The following is a 23,930-nucleotide window of genomic DNA, read 5'->3' on the forward strand; positions in this document are numbered from 1 at the left end:
CTCATCTCTAATAATACTTTGGGATCAAAATGACCCCCAAATTCTATGATTTAAGCTGTTTTTTAGGGTTTTTTGAAAAAAACACCCGAATCCAAAACACACCCGAATCCGACAAAAAAAATTCGGTGAGGTTTTGCCAAAACGCGGTCGAACCCAAAACACGGCCGCGGAACCGAACCCAAAACCAAAACACAAAACCCGAAAAATTTCCGGCGCTCATCTCTATCACATACATCATTCAATTCCTCTGATTCAGGAAAAACTACAGGTAGTTTTTTCACCCCCCACATAATACCCCTTTTTGTGGTACTTGTAGTATCAGAGATATGCAAAGCCTCCTTCATTGCCGTGATCATATAACGTGTGGCCCTACTGGAAAATACGTTTGTTTCTTCACCGTCGACACTAGATTCAGTGTCCGTGTCTGGGTCTGTGTCGACCGACTGAGGTAAAGGGCGTTTTACAGCCCCTGACGGTGTCTGAGACGCCTGGGCAGGTACTAACTGGTTTGCCGGCCGTCTCATGTCGTCAACTGATTTTTGTAATGTGCTGACATTATCACGTAATTCCATAAACAAAGCCATCCATTCCGGTGTCGACTCCCTGGGGGGTGACATCACCATTACCGGCAATTGCTCTGCCTCCACACCAACATCGTCCTCATACATGTCGACACACACGTACCGACACACAGCAGACACACAGGGAATGCTCTATTGAAGACAGGACCCCACTAGCCCTTTGGGGAGACAGAGGGAGAGTTTGCCAGCACACACCCAAGCGCTATAATATATATGGGAACAACCCTATATAAGTGTTGTATCCTTATAGCAGCTTAAATATAGTAATATCGCCAAAAAAAGTGCCCCCCCTCTCTGTTTTACCCTGTTTCTGTAGTGCAGTGCAGGGGAGAGTCCTGGGAGCCTTCCTCACAGCGGAGCTGAGCAGGAAAATGGCGCTGTGTGCTGAGGAGAATAAGCCCCGCCCCCTATTTCGGCGGGCTCTTCTCCGGAGTTTGTGAGATCTGGCAGGGGTTAAATACATCCATATAGCCTCAAGGGCTATATGTGATGTATTTTTAGCCATAAAAAGGTATTATACATTGCTGCCCAGGGCGCCCCCCCAGCGCCCTGCACCCTCCGTGACCGCTGTGTGAAGTGTGCTGACAACAATGGCGCACAGCTGCAGTGCTGTGCGCTACCTCAGGAAGACTGAAAAGTCTTCTGCCGCCTGCTTCTGGACCTCTTCCATCTTCGGCATCTGCAAGGGGGGTCGGCGGCGCGGCTCCGGGACCGGACTCCATGGCTGGGCCTGTGTTCGATCCCTCTGGAGCTAATGGTGTCCAGTAGCCTAAGAAGCCAATCCATCCTGCACGCAGGTGAGTTGACTTCTCTCCCCTAAGTCCCTCGATGCAGTGAGCCTGTTGCCAGCAGGACTCACTGAAAATAAAAAACCTAAAAACTTTTTCTAAGCAGCTCTTTAGGAGAGCCACCTAGATTGCACCCTGCTCGGACGGGCACAAAAACCTAACTGAGGCTTGGAGGAGGGTCATAGGGGGAGGAGCCAGTGCACACCACCTGATCCTAAAGCTTTATTTTTGTGCCCTGTCTCCTGCGGAGCCGCTATTCCCCATGGTCCTGACGGAGTCCCCAGCATCCACTAGGACGTTAGAGAAAAGGGGGACTGGCTGCCACAATGTGTAAAAAGGGGTCCTCGCTGCCGCAATGTGTAAAAAGGGGGACTGGCTGCCGCAATGTGTAAAAAGGGGGACTGGCTGCCGCAATGTGTAAAAAGGGGTCCTGGCTGCCGCAATGTGTAAAAAGAGGGCCTGGCTGCCGCAATGTGTAAAAAGGGGGACTGGCTGCCGCAATGTGTAAAAAGGGGTCCTGGCTGCCGCAATGTGTAAAAAGGGGGCCTGGCTGCTGCAATGTGTAAAAAGGGGGACTGGCTGCCGCAATGTGTAAAAAGGGGGACTGTCTGCCGCAATGTGTAAAAAGGGGGACTGTCTGCTGTAATGTGTAAAAAGGGGGACGCTGTCTGCTGTAATGTATAAAAGGGGCTCTACCTGGTGTAGTGGCGCTACTGTGCAGCGTAATTTGAATAATGGAGACTACTGTGCACCGTAGTATGAATTGCTATTATTTTGTGGCCACGCCCCTTCCCCATGAAGCCACGCCCCTATATATTTTTCACGCGACTACAGCGCGCACTGCCCCTATCTTGCATGGGGGGCGCCAATGTCATTTCTTGCACACAGCGCTAAAATGCCTAGTTACGGCACTGTTGCTGGTGACCTAGCTGTTTCACCATGGAGATACAAGAGGATGAGGGGAGTATTTGTGTAGCAGACGATGGCACTAATGAGGATCTTGAAGATGAGAATGAGGATGTTGTGTGTATAAGTCAGTCACAAGTGGAAGCATCTGTTGGCTATGATAAGACATCCATTGTTATTAAAATTATTGTATCTAATTATGTATTTTATATTTTTTGTGTCATCTTATCCCTTCTAAACTACAACAAAATGGATACCTATTGTCAAAGTCGAAAAATATTCCAGTACACACATCACGTACTAACCACACACATGCCCGCTGCGCGTGCACTTGTTCCGCCGTGCGTGCACATATCCACAATTTGCGTATGGTCGCTCCTGCGGTCCTGCGCGTGGTGTGGGTATTTACGGCGGAGTTTGTGAGCGTATGGAGGGTTATCAAAACATCACATATTTAATCCAAATAGTGCACATTGTACATATAGCTCCCCTGCACCACATCAGCAAGTATCAACAGTTTAAATGATTCCAGGACTAAGGGATTCGCCTTTGCATGATAGGAAGGGACAGACTAAGGTTATAAGGTGATGTCTAGTATCCAGCTGTAGGGTATTTTAAGGGTAACATTCCGGTGTTGGTTAGAGGAAGATCGCATGTTCCTGCGTATAGTTATGTGCAGAAGTAGAATATAGATATAAACTGTATTTACTGTATATTATGTATGCGGCGGGAATCCAGAGGAGACCACCCACGAGAGCAGTTGAGAAAGACATCGCCCACCTTTTCAAATCAACCTATGACCTCTCCTGTAATGTAAAGATGCATCTCTGTGTCCAATGGACAAAGGAATTACAGTATCCATTGTATTGCTTTTTGAAGTAGTGTATAAAAAGCCTGTTGCTGCCTGGCCGGTCAGAAGACTCTTAACGCTATCTACCTGATTAGCGGAGGACTGGACCAGGTTGCGCAAGCGAATATTCTCACGTATGTACATTGACTGTAGCCATTTACTCTGTTGTATTGTAGTGTATAAATTGTATTGTTATCCCCTTCCAGATACATACGCTGAGGTGTCGGAGCCCAGTGTTAAGTACAAATCGGTGTTGTGTCCTCTTTTCCCTGCTAGGGTTTAAAGCGTATTACATTACCTAACTGTATAAGGTTTAAAAGTGTATTGATAAGTTGTGTACGCGCTGCGGGTACTTTGTACCGTCAGCGCTGCATAAGGTTTAAGGTGTAACATCATTGCAGTGCTTTGCTGCATAAGGTTTAGAGTGTAATAATACAGTATCATTGCATTGCATTGCTAATAAGGTTTAAAGAATATCAAGAGTGTGTGCGCGCTGTGTGTACTTTGTACCCCCAGCGCGGCGTTTGTACGCTAAGTCCGTACACGGTACGGGATTCTGTGCGCAAATAGCGTACAAAGTACGTAGCGTGTGTATTAAGTCTAGCGGCCGCAGCGGCTCCATGGTAAAAGTGTGTTTTAAGGTATAGCTTTATGGTTTAAGATAATATCGACATTGTCACTATATAATATATCCATGAAATCCAACTAAAAATGGCCGCCCGGAGGAATGAAGGACACCTTTGCAAAACGGAATTTAAAGGTGTGACTGTGATAATGTAGCAGAAGTGAGTTACAGGAAGTGAGGTCATCGGAAAACTACTTCCGGAGGGTGGAATGTATATCGGGACAGACACTTCCGGACCATGGCTATCCATGGCTGTCCACATTAGTCATCAATGTGCTCTAATTGGATAAAACTAATATATGGATTTAGGATTGCAATCCATTGTGGGCGGCATGATAGGTCTTTAGTATGTTAGAGAATCTATGTCTGGAAATAGGTTTGACACCTGTAAGGATTCACACCCTCTATACACCTTGACAAAGAAACACTCTTGTTTCTAAACGCATTGGTAATGAGGAATGGGGATTCTTTGGTGCAAAATTAGGATTACACTATTGTATTATTCCCTTTATTTTGCATGGTACATCTGATCTACACTGGAAGAGTGTCCTTGGACTGATTACAATATAGGCTGTAGAAAAAGAACAAGCGGCTGCGCTGAATATCAGGAACGGAACACAATGTACAGAGAGCCAACGTAAAAGATAGCAATGTTTATTTGTAAAACATGTAAAAAGATTAATTGTCATATAACCGGTGAATAATATATTTATATAAGAACATTCACTAAACGTGAACTGGTGGTCTGTTGTAATAACTCAGCTTTTCCAAATGGGCCCTTTCCAAATGGGCTGGTGAGAGCCGAGCGTCCTCGGCTTCAATGTCCTGCAATGCCCATATACGCTGTGCAGCGGAAAGGAGGAGACCGTCTCTCTCACAACCCGGTCGTGGCGGCGTGCGTGCTGAAGCCGCTGATGTCGGATGCTGTAGACGGAGGGTGCAGCGGGGACCAAGGAGCACCTGGAAGATTTCACCTGAGCTGAGTACGGATAGGGGCGGGTCCTGACGCGTTTCGTCACGTTCACGTAACTTTCTAGAAGGTAGAATATAGGCTGTGTCCGCTCCTACATGCCTGAATAGTCTACGTTTTGTAGACTTTTCTATTGGTAAGAGCCCAATATGGGATATTCAATTCAGTAAGACATTTATGATATAAATACACTATGATGGTTTTCCTGTATATCTATGTTTTTTGAATTAGGAAAAATCCCATGGTGATCCCCTTATTATATAGTGCCTGAAATACTTAGTGATATTTTGGTTTGGAAAAAGGTTTTTGAAGGTAAAAGGTGATACCTTTTCACTGGGTGCAGGCTGCTTATATACAAGCATAATTGGTTTGGACTGATTTCTTTTTGTGTAATAGCCATTGTTATGCCTGGGCATCGGACCAACAAATCCACCTCCTATGTGTGGAATTATTTTCACCCAAATCCTGACAACATTTGCCAAGCCATCTGTAGCCTTTGTGGTAACAAAATAAGTAGAGGTAGGGACGTTAAACATTTAGGAACCTCCACTCTATTACGTCATCTGCAGCGAGCTCATGGCATGTGTAGGGTGTCAGAAACTGTTTTTTGCTGTGCTCGGTTGCTTAGATTAGCCAGCCAGCCTTTGAACAATATTGTGAACTGTGAGGTGGTCAAAATTGACTGGAAATGACTAGAAACAAATGTTAAGGTTAATAATACTGTAGGAATAAAAACAGGCCAAAATTACATGATTTTAGCAGTTTTTATCAATTAAAAAAAATACAGAATCAAAGCCAAAAGGGTGGTTTTTGGCAAAACCAGAACCAAAACATGATGATGAATTAGAAACAAAACACTTCCAAAAACATCTCTTATGTTTACAGAATAAACTCTGACCACCAACTGGCTAGGGATTGTGACATAGGGGTATATGGTCCGAATTCAGACCTGATTGCAGCAGCAAAATTGTTCTCTAATGGGCAAAACCATGTGCACTGCAGGTGGGGCAGATATAACATGTGCAGAGAGAGTTAGATTTGGGTGGGTTATTTTGTTTCTGTGCAGAGTAAATACTGTCTGCTTTATTTTTACACTAAAATGTATATTTCAGTTTGAACATACCCCACCCAAATCTAAATTTCTCTGCACATTATATTTGCCCCACCTGCAGTGCACATGGTTTTGCCCATTAGAGAACAATTTTGTTGCTGTGATCAGGTCTGAATTAGGGAATAAAGTACCAACCAACTCCTAACTGTAATTTTCACACACAGCCTGCAACATGGTTATTATGAGCTCATTCGCTGGCACTTTATTTCCATCCATTTTATCCATCTTCAAGGCTTAGGACATAGATCCCTTACCAAGAAAGTCCCAGTGAGGGTGGTGACTATGCTTTGTATACTATACAGCAAGGCCGAGAGCTTCCCACTTGTTAATGGTTGGGTAGGGCCTGCTTTTGTGCTAGACTCTAGTGTCCATCAAGGGTGCCCCCTGAGCCCCCTTCTATACGTGTTCGCAATTGATCCTTTCATAGGAGGAATTGAGGGTGGCATGGTGGGAGGGGTACAGCTGGGGCCAAAGATGCCATTGAGGATAGTAGCCTATGCTGATGATGTCACTGAGATCCTGTCACCCGTGGCAGAAGCACGTGATATAGACCAATTGATCAGAGAATATTTGGGAGTATTGGACTCCATTATAAATCAGGACAACTGTGAAGCTTTCTGAATGGGCGATGGAGGTAAAGAATTTTGTCTTTCGGACAGCCTTCCTAAGGCCAGCGATCAAATAAAAATGTATGCATCCAATTTGATCATGGCGATTGTGCCAGTGCAAACTGGGAGAGAAAGCTGGAGGTTGCAACCAGGAAGGTAAAGAGCTGGAGAGGATGTAAGTTCTCTCTATAGGAAAGGGTTGAATTATGCAGGACTTATTTGATCCCGGTATTCCTGTACGTCAGTTATGTGTGTTTTGTACCTTAGTCTGTGTGGTCCAAGAAAAATTCTTTGTTCTTTCTGCTCTTGTGGAGGAACAAAATTAATATTGTCAAAAGAGGCATAGCCTTAAAACCAAGAGTGGAAGGGGGACTGGACAAGGTGAACCCCCATAGTGTTCATTGTGACAATCGTTTTAAAAATTAATGTTGGTGGACTCCTTTTAGAGACCCCCCCCCTTGGGGGGTAGATGATTTCGGGAAATGGGCGTCCCCTTTTTTTGTAACATGGCTAGATGATGGTCTAGCCATGTGTCCAAGCAAAGAGAAGTGTCCAAGCAAGGAGGGGTTACCTCCCGATCTACGTAATTCAGTGGCGGAGTGTTATAGGGCAATGGGGCTTGGGGGTTGGGGCGTTAAGAGATCTCTGTAGGAAGGAGTTGGGGAATACTCACTTCCATGTCCCGTTGTCCTTGAGGGATTGCCAGGGGGATGTGTGCTCAGAGGGTATCTCTATGATCAGTTCACAAAGAATCCATTTGAATTTCAGAGACATCGCTTGGCTCTCCTTCCAAGGGAAGCTCTATTGGAAAAACGTTTTCAAACCAGCGCTCCAACACAGCAGTGCTGCAAATTCTGCTGAAGTGGTCACCCCCACTTCCAAAGAAACGTTTAAACAATGCACAGAATGCAGATATACGCACCCCGGGGTATTACGGGATAATTGTAGGTTTTGTGAAGAACGTTCAATGTTCAGATGTTCAAATCCTTCCCTTTGAATCAGAACAGAGTTACTCCTTTTTCCCTCAATAAAACAGAAGTGAGGAAATGTATAGTGAAGTACAGTTTTATTAAGAGTGTTAATACCATAAACAAATAATAATATACAATTCCACCATCGTTCTTGCAATTAAGTTGTGATTTGGTATGGGTTTTTTTGGAAAATGGTTTTGCATATGTCTAATGGGCTATAAGTATCCTCTGTTGTTTCTTTGTTACTGTTGGTTGTCTAGGTGTGAAAAAAGAGTGAATGGGTTGGGGATGAGAGAGTGAATGAGTGTGAGAGAGGGAGTGAATGGAGGATGCATGTTTGTGATGGGGGTGTGAAAGGGTGAGTGATTGGAGGTTTGTTTGGGCTCTTAGGAGGTGGACAAAGGGGATAAGGGGGGGGGGGGTGGATGGCAGTTGGAGGTAATTTTTTTTTTTTTTAGAAAATTGAGTTTCAGACCATTTGAGAGAGTAATCTCAAATGTGTTTCTTTTTGTGTTTGCTTTGGTTGTAAAGCCAGGATATTAAAACGGGTTTGGGAATTTTACTTTTTTGTTTTCTGGGAAAGTTTTTTCTTTGCAGGTATCATGGAATGTTCTGTTGTATGCATAATTCTGTTTTTTATTATTTTGTAATTTATTGCTGTTATGTAAATATTTATATTATTATGGTTGCAATATTTTAATAAAAACATAACCTTGCAAGAAAGGTTTAGGCTAGGGCCACACATAGCGGCCAAGCGGGTCCCGCTGAACGCATGCTGCGGTTGGATCCGGCGGTGGTGGGACTGTCGCACATGTGTGGGCATCTGCATAGGCGCCCATGTGCAGTCTCCTTCCTGCCAAGCAGGTCCCGTTCAGCTTGGCCACTATGTGTGGCCCTACTTGACTAAGTCATCACTCCTATAACTCATCATGTCCAAAGTGCAACAAAAGAATTTCACTTGAAGAAAACAAACCTCCCTAAATGCGCTATAAAACAGTGATTCTGACGATTGTACATTCTGGTCTGGAAAAAGGTCCGGTTTGGGACCGAAACGTCGACCAACCATGATTAAGCTGCTGATGTGAGGTTTGATAAATAGACTTTTTTGCAAATTCATTACAAGTCTGGTGAGTGCCGTCTTTATATCAAATTGACTATAATATGGGATCTTGTGGATACAAGTCTTTCCCTGGAAATTTGGCACCCCAGCAGATATCATTGGATACACAGTGAGTGCCACTTCAATTGTTCTGGATATATATATATATATATATATATATATATATAGCAAAATTTCCACTAGGTGGAAGGTGCACTCTCGCAGTAATAAATGAAGTCCGTGTATAAAAAGACTTTTATTAAGAAAGTCCAAAAGCCTTATATGTCGACGTTTCGGTCCGTGTGACGGGCCTTTCTCAAGACTATTAGCTTTTAAATTAACATCTTGCATCAAATTATTGTCATGTGTCTGTGAAAAGAATAAAGTGTAGACAAATTCACATATACAGGGAACTACGCCTCCCAGGCCAAGTATCATCTGACAACCTTCCAATAATATAATCACCTCATTAAATATTCCATCTCACCAATTACTAATGTATGTGACCATGCAACTTTTACATGAATCTCACCACCTTCACCTGTGACAGAGCCACCCAAACTCATAGTATCACGTGAAACAGCTCACCTAAGATCAGATCATAGTCATCAACAAATTCCTAGCACAAAAAGGAATAGCATATCCGGACACAGTCTTAAAAATCATAGATGTAGAGGAACGTACATCTAAAATAAAATGTCAAACATGGATTATACTCATGGAAAAAATCACTAACATAGTACTTCAGTGAAAACCATTCTCAAACATACCTGATCAAACAGATCCTGCTACCATGATGCAGCTGCAGGGTCACGGTATGCACGGCGTGCTGCATGAATAACAACAAAAACTGCATCTATATTGTGCTACAGTCTGCGTTCAGTGAAAGGTCAATGATACAAAGTAAAAAGTAAAAACTTACAGTGGTTGGGAGGAGAGTAACGCGTCCCTGAGCTGCATGCCAAATGACAGCAACGGGACTGCTATTTAAATATCCCGGACCGGAAGTGGCCGGATACATCATGCGCAACTCTCTAAAGCTTCCCGCCAGTAAGTATTCACGGCTAATACTCTGCAAAGTACTCTATCATCTACATAGATGCGGCTCCCAGGCCGCACATCACAACAGCCATCAAGGGCCCCTTGCACCAACATCCGCAGCACCTGCAACGCGCCCCGGCAGGTCACGGAGCTCCTGCGTTCCACCTGCCGGAAGTGCGTTCCACCGGACCGGAAATGGCCCAAATGTACACCGAACAAGCAGAGGCACAAACAAGTCTGTGGGTGAACTCTAAATTGGGTTCCTACCCACTAATACTAAACGAGATCAGATGACAGTGTGCAGTACATCGTGGGGCGTGGCTCACATGCTGCTACCAAAACATTAGCAAAGTGATCACAGTAGGAAAAAATATGTCAACACTTAACAGATGTCTAGGCCTGGGGGGTAGTCCATACATACAAACATCGCACAACTGGACCATTGTACAAAGTACAAAAACACTAAATAATAACAATTCAGAATTAAAGAATCAAAAAAATTATAAAAATATAATGCATAAAAAAATAAACATGATGTGAATAAATAATTTCTCTGAAAGGAACCTTTAGAGCCTAATGATATTAGGCTGCCTATGTACACTTTAGATTGATATGTCAATTAACCATTACATAGTGTGATTAGAACAAGTTGCATAAATGACATCATCACCCAGTATAGTGTCTAATAAGGAGAACCACACCAATCTTCCTCCAAGACACAGATATAAATCAATTCTTTCGATAGTGACAGGTTCCAAGAATAATGAAAATACAAAAATACAAATAAAAAGAAAACAATTTTTAGGTGTAGTTTACAGAAAAACATTAAATGGATTGGACTCATTAAGTCCTCTCGGGGCGACCGTGTCCAACCTGTGTATCCAATAGCTTTCGCGTCTCTTCAACAACAGGGACCGATCGCCACCAGTAGGACATGGTGGAATCCAATCGATTAGTTTACACTTTAAACTGGCAACTTGGTGTTTAGCAATTAAAAAATGCCTGGCTACCGGTTTATCAGTTTTGCCTGTAGTCAATGCAGTATGAATCGAGGACCGATCACTTAGACAGCGAACCTCCAGTGAATCTGCAATAGAAGCTCAGTACCTGTGCAATTGCACATGAGGATTCTGATGGTGATGTGGTTTGTTTAAGTCAGGCACCGGGGGAGACACCTGTTGTCCGTGGGATGAAGAAGCCTAATGTGATGCCTGGGCAAACTACCAAAAAAGCCACCTCTTCGGTGTGGAATTATTTCTCCATAAATCTGGACAACAGGTGTCAAGCCATCTGTTGCCTCTATCAATCTGTAATAAGTAGGGGTAAGGATGTTAACCACCTAGGAATAAGTAGGGGTAAGGATGTTAACCACCTAGGAACATCCTCCCTTATACGTCACCTGCAGCGCATTCATCATAAGTCAGTGTCAATTTGTTAAACTTTGGGTAAGAGCATAAGCAGTCCACTGACACCTAAATCCCTTCTTCCTCCTGTACCCAAGCTCCTGCAAGCCACACCACCAACTCCATCAACATCAACTTCCTCCTCAGTCAGGAACGTCAGTAGTCCTTCATGTCACTGTCAAGACTGAGGTGTCCTCTCCTAACGCGGATTCCTCCGGAGGATCCTTAATCCTGCTGTTGCTGCCGCTGCTGTTGTTGCTGCTGCACAGGGGTACAGGGGAAACCACCGGTAGTCCCCATTGCCTGGGGGTCTCCTCCTCTAGGGATCAGGTTCTAGACTGTGCACTTGAATTATATATTATACATATGTTACCTTACACTGCACAGGATTATGATGTATGCTCTACAGTACATTGCTGTCATTAATCTGGCATATTATCATGCATGCACTAGCATTAATAACTATATAAATTATCAAGGAGTCCAGACCAGGTACTCTATAATTGTTAGTCAATCCCATTTGGAGGCTGGCCACACCCCCTTTGGAGGCTGGCCGCACCTCTAATCGTGGGCCCCTACCACTGCATACCCCCGGTGGGTCCTTCATGCTCCAGTCCGACATTGAGCCCATGGTCTGCGGGGGATGCAGCGGTACTAAGCTGTCCTTCGTTGCTGCAGCGTTGATGTCCCTCTGACCACCGCCAGTTGTGGTCTGCGGTGGTCAGCTTTCAGTGGTGGTGCAGCGTGCGGCAGTGAGCGCTGGTCAGCGGTGGGCGGCTGTGATATATATATATATATATATATATATATATAATTTTTTTAAATGTATTTATTCCTTCCTGTCCCTGCAGTCCAAGTGATCTGGGGGTGAGCTGCGGTCCAAGTGATCTGGGGGTGAGCTGCCCAGTCACTTCCCACCCAGCCCAACTGCCCACACCCCTCTCAACTAGGTGGTCCTGGGCCCTCAGTCCCGGAGGGTGCAGATTAGTGATGTGCACCGGACATTTTTCGGGTATTGTGTTTTGGTTTTGGATTCGGTTCCGCGGCCGTGTTTTGGATTCGGACGCGTTTTAGCAAAACCTCCCTGAATTTTTTTTGTCGGATTCGGGTGTGTTTTGGATTCGGGTTTTTTTTTTACAAAAAAACCCTCAAAAACAGCTTAAATCATAGAATTTGGGGTTCATTTTGATCCATTAGTATTATTAACCTCAATAACCATAATTTCCACTCATTTCCAGTGTATTCTGAACACCTCAAACATCACAATATTATTATTAGTCCTAAAATTTGCACCGAGGTCGCTGGATGACTAAGCTAAGCGACCCAAGTGGCCGACACAAACACCTGGCCCATCTAGGAGTGGCACTGCAGTGTCAGACAGGATGGCCGATTTAAAAAATTGTCCCCAAACAGCACATGATGCAAAGAAAAAAAGAGGTGCACCAAGGTCGCTGGATGGCTAAGCTAAGCGACCCAAGTGGCCGACACAAACACCTGGCCCATCTAGGAGTGGCACTGCAGTGTCAGACAGGATGGCACTTAAAAAAATAGTTCCCAAACAGCACATGATGCAAAGAAAAAAAGAGGTGCAATGAGGTAGCTGTGTGACTAAGCTAAGCGACACAAGTGGCCGACACAAACACCTGGCCCATCTAGGAGTGGCACTGCAGTGTCAGACAGGATGGCACTTCAAAAAATAGTCCCAAACAGCACATGATGCAAAGAAAAAAAGAGGTGCAATGAGGTAGCTGTGTGACTAAGCTAAGCGACACAAGTGGCCGACACAAACACCTGGCCCATCTAGGAGTGGCACTCCAGTGTCAGACAGGATGGCACTTCAAAAAATAGTCCCAAACAGCACATGATGCAAATAAAAAAAGAGGTGCACCAAGGTCGCTGTGTGACTAAGCTAAACGACCCAAGTGGCCGACACAAACACCTGGCCCATCTAGGAGTGGCACTGCAGTGTCAGACAGGATGGCCGATTAAAAAAATAGTCCCCAAACAGCACATGATGTAAAGAGAAAAAAAAAGGCGCACTGAGGTAGCTGTGTGACTAAGCTAAGCGACCCAAGTGGCCGACACAAACACCTGGCCCATCTAGGAGTGGCACTGCAGTGTCAGACAGGATGGCAGATTAAAAAAATAGTCCCCAAACAGCACATGATGCAAAGAAAAAAAGAGGTGCAACGAGGCAGCTGTGTGACTAAGCTAAGCGACACAAGTGGCCGATACAAACACCTGGCCCATCTAGGAGTGGCACTGCAGTGCCAGACAGGATGGCACTTCAAAAAATAGTCCCCAAACAGCACATGATGCAAAGAAAAAAAGAGGTGCACCAAGGTCGCTGTGTGACTAAGCTAAGCGACCCAAGTGGCCGACACAAACACCTGGCCCATCTAGGAGTGGCACTGCAGTGTCAGACAAGATGGCACTTCAAAAAATAGTCCCCAAACAGCACATGATGCAAAGAAAAAAAGAGGTGCAATGAGGTAGCTGTGTGACTAAGCTAAGCGACCCAAGTGGCCGACACAAACACCTGGCCCATCTAGGAGTGGCACTGCAGTGTCAGACAGGATGGCCGATTTAAAAAATAGTCCCCAAACAGCACATGATGCAAAGATAAAAAGAGGTCCACCAAGGTCGCTGTGTGACTAAGCTAAGCGACCCAAGTGGCCGACACAAACACCTGGCCCATCTAGGAGTGGCACTGCAGTGTCAGACAGGATGGCACTTCAAAAAATAGTCCCCAAACAGCACATGATGCAAAGAAAAAAAGAGGTGCAATGAGGTAGCTGTGTGACTAAGCTAAGCGACCCAAGTGGCCGACACAAACACCTGGCCCATCTAGGAGTGGCACTGCAGTTTTCTAGCGAGAGGATGAGTGCTTCCATTCTTATGTGAATCTGAACCACTAGCCATGAACATAGGCCAGGGCCTCAGCCGTTCCTTGTCACTCCGTGTCGTAAATGGCATATAGGCAAGTTTACGTTTCTCATCAGACGCTTTTAATTTTGATTTTTGGGTCATTTTACTGAACTTTTGTTTTTTGGATTTTACATAATCTCTACTATGACATTGGGCATCGGCCTTGGCAGACGACGTTGATGGAATTTCATCGTCTCGGCCATGACTAGTGGCAGCAGCTTCAGCACGAGGTGGAAGTGGATCTTGATCTTTCCCTATTTTACCCTCCACATTTTTGTTCTACATTTTTTAATGTGTGGAATTATATACCAGTAATATATCAATAGCAATGGCCTACTACTATATATACTGCGCACAAAAACTTAAATGCACCACAGGTATGGATGGATAGTATACTTGACGACACAGAGGTAGGTAGAGCAGTGGCCTACTGTACCGTACTGCTATATATTATATACTGGTGGTCAGCAAAATTATGCACTGTCCTACTACTATATACATACTGCGCACAAAAACTTAAATGCACCACAGGTATGGATGGATAGTATACTAGATGACACAGAGGTAGGTAGAGCAGTGGCCTACTGTACCGTACTGCTATATATTATATACTGGTGGTCAGCAAAATTATGCACTGTCCTACTACTATATATATACTGCGCTCAAAAACTTAAATGCACCACAGGTATGGATGGATAGTATACTTGACGACACAGAGGTAGGTAGAGCAGTGGACTAATGTACCGTACTGCTATATATTATATACTGGTGGTCATCAAAATTATGCACTGTCCTACTACTATATATATACTGCGCACAAAAACTTAAATGCACCACAGGTATGGATGGGATAGTATACTTGACGACACAGAGGTAGGTAGAGCAGTGGACTACTGTACCGTACTGATATAATTCTGGTGGTCACTGGTCAGCAAAATTCTGCACTGTCCTCCTACTATATACTACAATGCAGCACAGATATGGAGCGTTTTTCAGGCAGAGAACGTATAATACTGGTGGTCACTGGTCAGCAAAACTCTGCACTGTCCTCCTACTATATAATACTGGTGGTCCCCAGTCCCCACAATAAAGCACACTGAGCACAGATATGGAGCGTTTTTCAGGCAGAGAACGTAGATATTTGCAGCACACTGAGCACAGATATTTGCAGCACACTGAGCACAGATATTTGCAGCACACTGAGCACAGATATTTGCAGCACACTGAACACAGAAACTGAGAGAACGCCAGCCACGTCCTCTCACTATCATCTTCAATGCACGAGTGAAAAATGGCGGCGACGCGCAGCTCCTTATATAGAAAACGATTCTCGCGAGAATCCTACAGCGGGATGATGACGTTAGGGCGCGCTCGGGTTAACCGAGCAAGGTGGGAAGATTCGAGTCCGCCTCGGAACCGTGTAAAATGGTTGAAGTTCGGGGGGGTTCGAATTCCGAGGAACCGAACCCGCTCATCACTAGTGCAGATGCTGCTGTTAGGAGGGCGGAGGACAAGGAAGGAGAGGTATGAGTGCTGCCCGGCACTCATACCACTTATGTGTCATAAGTATCTTCTTTATATTATTTTAATCATTAATGGCAGGGGAGGCAGTGCCTCCCCTGACTGCACGTCCCTGCTATAAATGGGTTATATATTATAATGTATATTCTTAAACAGAGCGTAACTTTAAAACTATACGAGTGACAGAAAGATTCTAAGATTCTACCATTTTTTCATAGAAAATACATATATAATACCACCTGAGGTGCCGTGTGAGAAAATCTGTGTTTGCCAGTATAATCGCTCAGTTGCATGAACATCGGCATCGCGCATAAATCAGAATCAGGCCTATTGTGCAAAACTTCAGCGCTGAATGAGGCAAATATTTGGTGCAGTAGTTTTAAAAGTTTTTCTAATTTCCATTAAATATGCCTGAAGCTGTGGTTAGTAGCTGCCTCTTCTTCAAAGCCCTTATCTTAAGCCTTTTTATTTAGTCAGAAAGGCTTTTCAGACCAATTGCAGCTGGAAAGCACATGTTCACCATCCTGCTATAAAAATATATATATATATATATATATATATATATATATATATATTCCCATGAGGAGGCTACAGAGCTATTCAATAGTTTTAAAAATTCAGTTTTCAAATAATTTGTGAACAAGTGAATAAAGCAGCATCACATAATATAATGAACTTCTGGTGACATCTAGTACTAAATCTAACCAACGGCAGAAAAAGAGAACATACATGACGTAACATGACATTATATGGAGATGAAAGTGAAAATCTCAGGAACGTAATAGCATTTTAAACCTTTCAAACATGGGAAAAGTTCAGAAGGGTTTGATAAATAGTTGTAGTCATGTTTTGCAATCTGTCTTTGGTTTGTATTGCAGATGAATGATAGTGCCTGTGTATGTTCTGCAGATGATAAACAGAATATCTGCCTCCTCTCCGTCACTCCATTGTGACCTCTGTGTGAGATCAGGGATGAGGGAGACACAGTAAGAGGAATGCAAGGTTTGTGGTCAGAAAAAGCCTGTTATAAAACCAGTGCACTCGCGCTTTACTTGTTCCCATAGAGAGGGCATCTCATAAACTTGTCAATTTTACTGCTTCATTTTGAACAGGCTTCATTTCTATGAAACAAAAGATGTCCTTTGTATCCAGCACCGGATTCCAATGGGTATAAAAATGGTGAAACTAATGGAGGAGACCTGAATAGTTGTCATTGCGAGCTGGTACTGTACATATTAAGGGATCAATCCAATTACGCGTGAGTTTGCATAAGAGTTTGTTTGATGAAACTCTAATATGTTCCATGAATGTGCGCATCCGAGAAATGCGAGATCCAATTACAAATGCCACGTAGTCGCTGCAAGGTTGTATGACTTTTCTACAAAATGCAGGAAAAAGTGGGAAAACCATCCTGGACCCCAAACAAGTGCTAACTAAGATAGCAGGACCATATAGAAGGCTGTTAGTGGCCATAAAGAAAGCACTGCAGGTTTTTAAAAGGTGTCAAATGGTTGTTGTTTTTTTAGCTTTAATTAATGGTTGAAAAATAAAAACAATTGTTTTTCATCAAATTAAAGTCTTCCCAGCATTACAGGGGTCAGGAAAATGTATAATCATCATTTTACATAGTTTTTATACAAGTGTGTAAAAAGTTGGCATAAACACTTTTACCTAGAGATGAGCGGGTTCGGTTTTACTCGGATTTACCCGAATCTCTTTATTGGCTATCGGACGTCACGTGTTTTGGATAGTCAATAAGAACAATCCAGAAAATAAGAAATGGCGATAATTCGGGCATAAAGAACCGAGTAAATCCGAACCCAATCATCTCTACTTTTACCTCTCATCTACAAGTTCAAACCCCCTCTCCCCATCAATACCCCACCTCCAGGTCCCACATCATTTCACCCATTATTGAGCTTTTTAGAGATATTCACCTGAAAACTAACATGTCTTTATTGTTCAAATTATGCTATTAAAACCCTTCCAAGTGCACGAGTATTCACTGTAACACAGGTCCACACTGTGTACCAACATTTTTACCTTAAAATAAAGACTTTCCCTGTTTTTTTTTACCTGCTCAGGGGGTTCCACATAAAAAGGATGCAAAATTCATCTAGGAAATGAATGGCCACACCTATTTGGACTGACCCCTAGTAATATCCTACAAAATAGATAATAGAGGCTAGTTAAACATAAGGCCAGCTCTCTGTGACTAAAGAGGGGTACACACAGAGAGATCCGTGCTTAAAATCTAAGCAATCTTGCTAGATTGCTTAGATTTTAAGCATGGATCTGCCGTGTGTATGCCCTCCAGCGATAGCGATGCGCGGCCCCGTGCATCGCTATCGCCGATGCTAGATTGAGCCTGCATGCAGGCTCAATCTAGCGGGTCGCTCACTTCACCGTTGTGTGAAGTGAGCGGCCCCCCGTCGGCTTTCCCCCTCGCTCAGCACATCGCGCAGATGTACTAAGCCTTGAAAAGTGATAAAGTGGAGAGAGATAAATTGCCAACCAATCAGCACCTGTCACTTTTCGAAACGCTTATTGGCTGGTACTTTAATCTCACTCCAAGGCTTAGTACATCTCTCCCTATATGCTTATAGCGTATGATAAAGCTAACATACTGTAATAGTAGCAGATATTAGGAAACATTTCCAATTTATTGAGCAACTGTATAATCTTCCAAGTGCATTTTTTTAATGGTGGAATTCAAACTCAACTGTCTTGAAAACATATTGTATTACGAACAAATTAATTGGTGCTGCCACTTACATTTGTGGTGGATACTAGTTAGGTCTTCCTTACATGTCATTAAATGTTTGAATTAGCACGGCTGAATGCACAGTTTAGAAAGGGTTGTTATTACAATAGAGATGTGTGCATTTGAGACAGATCATTAACTCAAAAGTTTACACAAACTTTCCCTAGTACACCCTTAAATGTCAGGAGTCTTGGCAAACACAAAGCTAGCCTTTCTGCAAAGGAGAGAAGTAATCCTCTATCAAACAGCAAACACTCCAGAGAATAAACTGCACAGTACTAATAACGGGTAGTGGTGCAAGTAGAAAAAATGTCTTATAGGTACTGTGTGCGGCCAAATGCCACATGGGGCGTGGCCAATTAAATGGGGGCGTGATACACATATGGGGGGGCCAGATACACATATGACCCCAATAGTGCCAGATACTCCGACACCGTGCCAGATATGCTCCTACAGTGCCAGATGCACAAATGCCCCACGGTGCCAGATGCACAAATGCCCCCATGGTGCCAGATACACATATGCCAGATATGCCCCCACAGTGCCAGATATGCTCCACAGTGGCAGATATGCCCCCATAGTGCCAGATACACATATGCCCCACAGTGCCAGATATGCCCAAACACTCCAGATATGCCCTTAATTTGCCAGATATGCCCCCACTTTGCAGATACACATGCACCCACAGTGCTTGATATGCTCCCATAGTTCCAGATACACATGCCCCCACAGTGCCAGATATGCCCGCACTTTGCCAGATATACATGCCCCCAGAGTGCCAGATATGCCCCAGCAGTGCAACTCACCGTTGTTGTTGTTGTTGCTGCTGCCTCGGGCTGGCACTGTCTTCTGCTGCTGCTATTGGGGAGGGGAGAGGAGAGCACAGCACGCACCCCTCTTGCGCTCAGTCCGGTCTCCACGTCCTCCTGCGGCGGTGGCATCCTGTATATTAATTAGATCTGGCGCTGGTCCGTGAGCCAATCAGGGCTCGCAGTCCAGCAGTGGCAGCTCCTGATTGGCTGCCCATCCGTGAGCTCTGATTGGCTCATGAACCGGCATTTCAGTGCACGCTGTGGCCGCTGGACTCAGGCAGGAGAGGTGCAGGAGAGGACGCTCTCCTCTCTCCAACACTCTCTCCCTACAAGGCAGCAGCAGTAATAGCGGGCGGGTCACTGGTGTGCTGCAATGTGTGCGGATGGCGGTAGAGCATACCCACTGTCAAATTCTTAAGGGTATGCCATACCCGACAGCACCCGCACACTTGCACCACTGATTAACGGGTGAGGTAAGTAATGAGGTTGGAAGACAATGGATGTTCTTCCCCTTCCCCATAAGTTTCTTACAGGAGATTATTTCTTGTCAAATGTTTAGAAATGTTCTCAAAGTTTTTCTTTTAAATAATCTTTTCTGCTATGTACAACAAAATGCAAACATTTAACAAAAAATTTCAGTAACTGATATATTTTAAATATCCCCATTAGACAATACCCTGCTGTAGTTTCATATGAAAGCCCTGTGTTAGAAGCTTCAGACACTTTTATTTCTAAGGTGCTGCAAGCGTTCTGTAGCATTAGGCCTGTTCAGAGCAATACTGATACTTACGTAGTTGAGCAATTATCTGCTGACTGGGCATGTGTAGCGGACACCCTGCGTACGCTAGGCAATTCTCTAGTGATGGCGGCTGCAGATAGGATTTAGCCGCAAAGTGATTGACAGGCGGGGACCGCTTGTGGCAGGTAACAGGGAGGCGTGGCAAAAATACAGGCATGTCCTAAACGATTTAGGAGTGATTCTCAGCAACCGATTATGCATCTTTGTATGCAGTTGCTTGGATCTGAGAAGCGTCCAATATAAATCCTGGTGCCTGAAACATTTGTATATTATTGCACAGTAGCTGCTTACAGGGTTGCTGCGCAAAATACATGCTGTACCAGTGGCAAACGCAGGATTTCTAGAGGGGGGTTTCCAAATGCAGTCCACAATCTCCCACTCTGCAGAACATTGGAACAAGTGCAGGAGTCTGGAGAGCGGTAGAAGAACCTAATAATGACCCTGGACATTAATTTAAACATTGGTCTTTCTATACACTGGATATTGTTTGGAATACAGTATTAATATTTAATACTGTAGATGGTCTATACTATAGTATAGGCTGTATCAAACATTTAAATAACATAAAATAAGTGGTCAGGAAAAGGTTAAACATCCCAGAATAAGTAATTACACAAACATAATAGAACTAGTACTGCACTTTCTAAGCTCACATTCTCCCACCTCATGTTAAGGCTCCTGTTTTTTTTTCCTGGTAGCTACTCTCTGGTCCAGTGCACACCACACAGCAAACTCAGTGGAAGAAGCTGCTACCACTGGGCTTGTACAGCAGCTCTGCTCTGTCCCTTAAACTGCATGAAGTTTTGGCAGCTCTAGTAATCTAATCATTTTATATACCATTGCTATTGTTGTCATAATCTGAGCCATTTGCGAAATGGAGGGGGGTTTCCGGCCAACCAGAAACCCCCCCTGCGTTTGCCTATGTGTACAACTCTGAATAAGGCCCATTGTACAAAATGATAAAACTGACATTACACAAGGGTGGTTCAATAAGTAATAGGACTTCTCATGTATGTAATGTTCTGTATTTCACTCCAATATCCTGCCAGGTCAGAGAAGGCACAGTAGCTGACTGCCTCCCCTCACAGCCCTTAGACTGTGCCACTTATCAGTCATAGGGGTATATTTACCATAGGGATATATTTACTGAAGTGTAGGTTTTTAGAATTGGAGATGTTGCTCATATATACCCCATACTGTCCCAGCATCAGTTGTAAGATGGCGGGGCTGGTGGAAACATGGGGGGTCATTCCGAGTTGATCGCTAGCTGCCGTTGTTCGCAGCGCAGTGATCAGGCTAAAAATCGGCATTTCTGCGCACGCGTATGCTCTGCAATGCGCACGCGCGACGTACTGGTACAAAGCTTGTTGTGGTTGTGCACAGGTTCTAGCGATGTTTTCATTCGCACTGGCGGCGGCAAGAAGATTGACAGAAAGGGGGCGTTTCTGGGTGTCAACTGACCGTTTTCAGGGAGTGTTTGCAAAAACGCAGGCGTGTCTAAAAAACGCAGGCATGGCTGGGCGTTCGCTGGGCGGGTATATGACATCAAATCCGGACACGAATAGGCTGAAGTGATCGCAAGCACTGAGTAGGTTCAGAGCTACTCAGAAACTGCACAAACTGTTTTCGCAGAGCTCGGCTGCTCATGCGTTCGTACTTCTGCTAAGCTAAAATACACTCCCCAGTGGGCGGCGGCATAGCGTTTGCATGGCTGCTAAAACTAGCTAGCGAGCGATCAACTCAGAATGACCCCCATGGTCACACATTGAGGTGCATAGTGTGATCAGATTCCTGACTCTAAAGGGCGCATCAGCAGCTGAAATTCAGCTGTGTAGGTGAGAAAGAGAGTAGTTTGAATTTAATTCTGAGAGGGAGCAAGTGGAGTAACTGTCAGAGTGGAGCAGCTGAGTGACAACAGAGGAAAATGTATATACACATATATACATAATATATACATATTACCTTAAAAGAGCACCTGTTGCCTACCCATAAAGAAGGCAGCCTATAAATTCACCAGCACCGTTCCTTAGTGATGTCACAAGTTTCATGTAAATTTATAGGCTGTATTAAAAAGCAGCTGCCTTCCCTGTTTGTAGGCGAGAGGTCATGGATGCACTTTAACCTGTCACTTCACTGCTGTAAATCATAAACTGTTTGCAGCAGGAGATGGTATTGAATAGACCTGGCAAGGAAAGGGTTAGGGTTAGATTTGTGTGATACTAAGAATAGGGTTTTTTTTGTTTTTTGCAATGTAATGATCAGAATGAATGAATTATGATCTTCATCTGGATTTTTGATTATATAATTCTAATTATACTTTAATTAAATGACTCCTTAATTTGGTCTTACTGAGCTAAGTTTTACAAAGTTATTAAAATGTGTTGGGAAGCATTTAATTAAAATGAGGAACTATAAGGAGGAGGTTATTTGATATTCATCTATACCCAAATATTACATGAACTCCAAATTACCTTTCTGAGCATGCACCAATAGAAGTGTCGCAAATGTGAATTAGGACCTTTGTGTAAACAGTGGGGGAAAAATGGTACTGAGGTGCTATGACAGTGGTGTATCTATACTGGGTGCAGTGCGTGCGGTGCACACGGGCTCCCCTGGTATAGGGGGGCCCACACCGCACACTCTGTACAGAATTTAAAAACTCACCTCGGGAGGCATGGCTTGGCCGCAATTCTGAGCAGCAATGTGGTGGAGGAGCTCCGGGCCAGATATGTAATTTCTAGCTTCCACTGCTACACCACACGCCCTGTTACCCTTTGCCAGGCTTTTTAATACGGTCTCGCACCATCCTGCCGGGTAAGCAGTGGTGTCACGGAGCCGAGAAGGTTTTACCACCTCACCATGGATTGTGGACTCTTCCCCTGTCTGAACCGGGACCTGGATCGAGGATCCACCCAGGCTTCGTGGAGTCCGAAGGTGCCAGTCTGCCTGCCGCTACACCGTGACCTGGCGGCGCCCGACCGTGCAACCCCTGCACCTGCCTTTGCTCTGTCCAGCCTTCTGTGTACACTGAGCTGCATTGCCTGAGCTGCCAGCTGCTCGGTGGCTGGGACAGAGTGCCGCCCGCCATCTTGGATTCCCCCTGCTCTAAGTGCAGCCACAGCGCACCAGGTGAACAGTGCTTCTGAGGAGCAGTGCTGCGGGGGCCGCCCCCAGGACATTTAGGGGCTCTGGTGAGTCTCCAGCCCCTCAGTTTCTCTCTCTCTCTGCAGCCCTGATCCTGCCTACTGCTGTGAGATTTAGTTGTGGCCCTCCCTGCTGCAAAACTGGGGCTGATACATTATTAGTTTTCCAGACAGATCCGGCTCCCACAATTCCAACAGTATACTATTGCTGCACTCAGGGTACACTCAGGTAATTCACAAACGATCTCCAGCATCTGGAAAACAATACTCCATAGTACTGACTGTTATCACTATCCCTGCCCAGACTGCCTAGGGAACCTTTTGCCCTTCCCAGCTGCTATCTCAGGTATGGGAAACGTGGTAGTTCTGGAGATACCAACCCTTGTTTCTCTTGCACACCGAATCGGGGTGGCGGTTACGGACTACCGCTCTATGTTACTGACCGCTGTTGGCGTCTTGTTTCATCTGCATTAGCATATAACGTCTACACCCTTTCGTGGCCTGGAGGCCCTGCTGCCTACTGCTTGCTGCTGGAGATGTTAGTCAGGCTACCTACAGCCTCTTGATGGCCTGTTGAGGCCAACCCATCAGGAGTCAATGTTCGAGGGCTTTTACTGATGTATCTAACACACACCTTGCTGCTACCCGTTCTGGCCTATATGACTTTTCGCTGATTCTTTTTGACTTCACTATGCCCAGGAACAAGAAGTCTTCCCTGAAAGGTAATACACCTCTCCCGAAGGAGGCCATATCCCAAACGGATCTCAGGCCCTTTTTACAACCCACCCAGTCTAGACCTCTAGATGACGTCTCGCTTTGAGCGCTCCCTCTTCCCCTGATACGCCAACTTCATCTCTGGTCACGGATACACCTCAAGTTTCTTCCAGGGGCAACAGGGATTTACAAGATATTCTGTCATTTATGTAGACCCTCCCCACTAAACAGGATCTTCAGGATACTATTCGTAGGGAACTTGCTACTATACGACAGGATATCTCTCAGCTCAATGA

Source organism: Pseudophryne corroboree, chromosome 1 (genome assembly GCF_028390025.1).
Source record: "Pseudophryne corroboree isolate aPseCor3 chromosome 1, aPseCor3.hap2, whole genome shotgun sequence".
NCBI classification, from domain to species: domain Eukaryota; kingdom Metazoa; phylum Chordata; class Amphibia; order Anura; family Myobatrachidae; genus Pseudophryne; species Pseudophryne corroboree.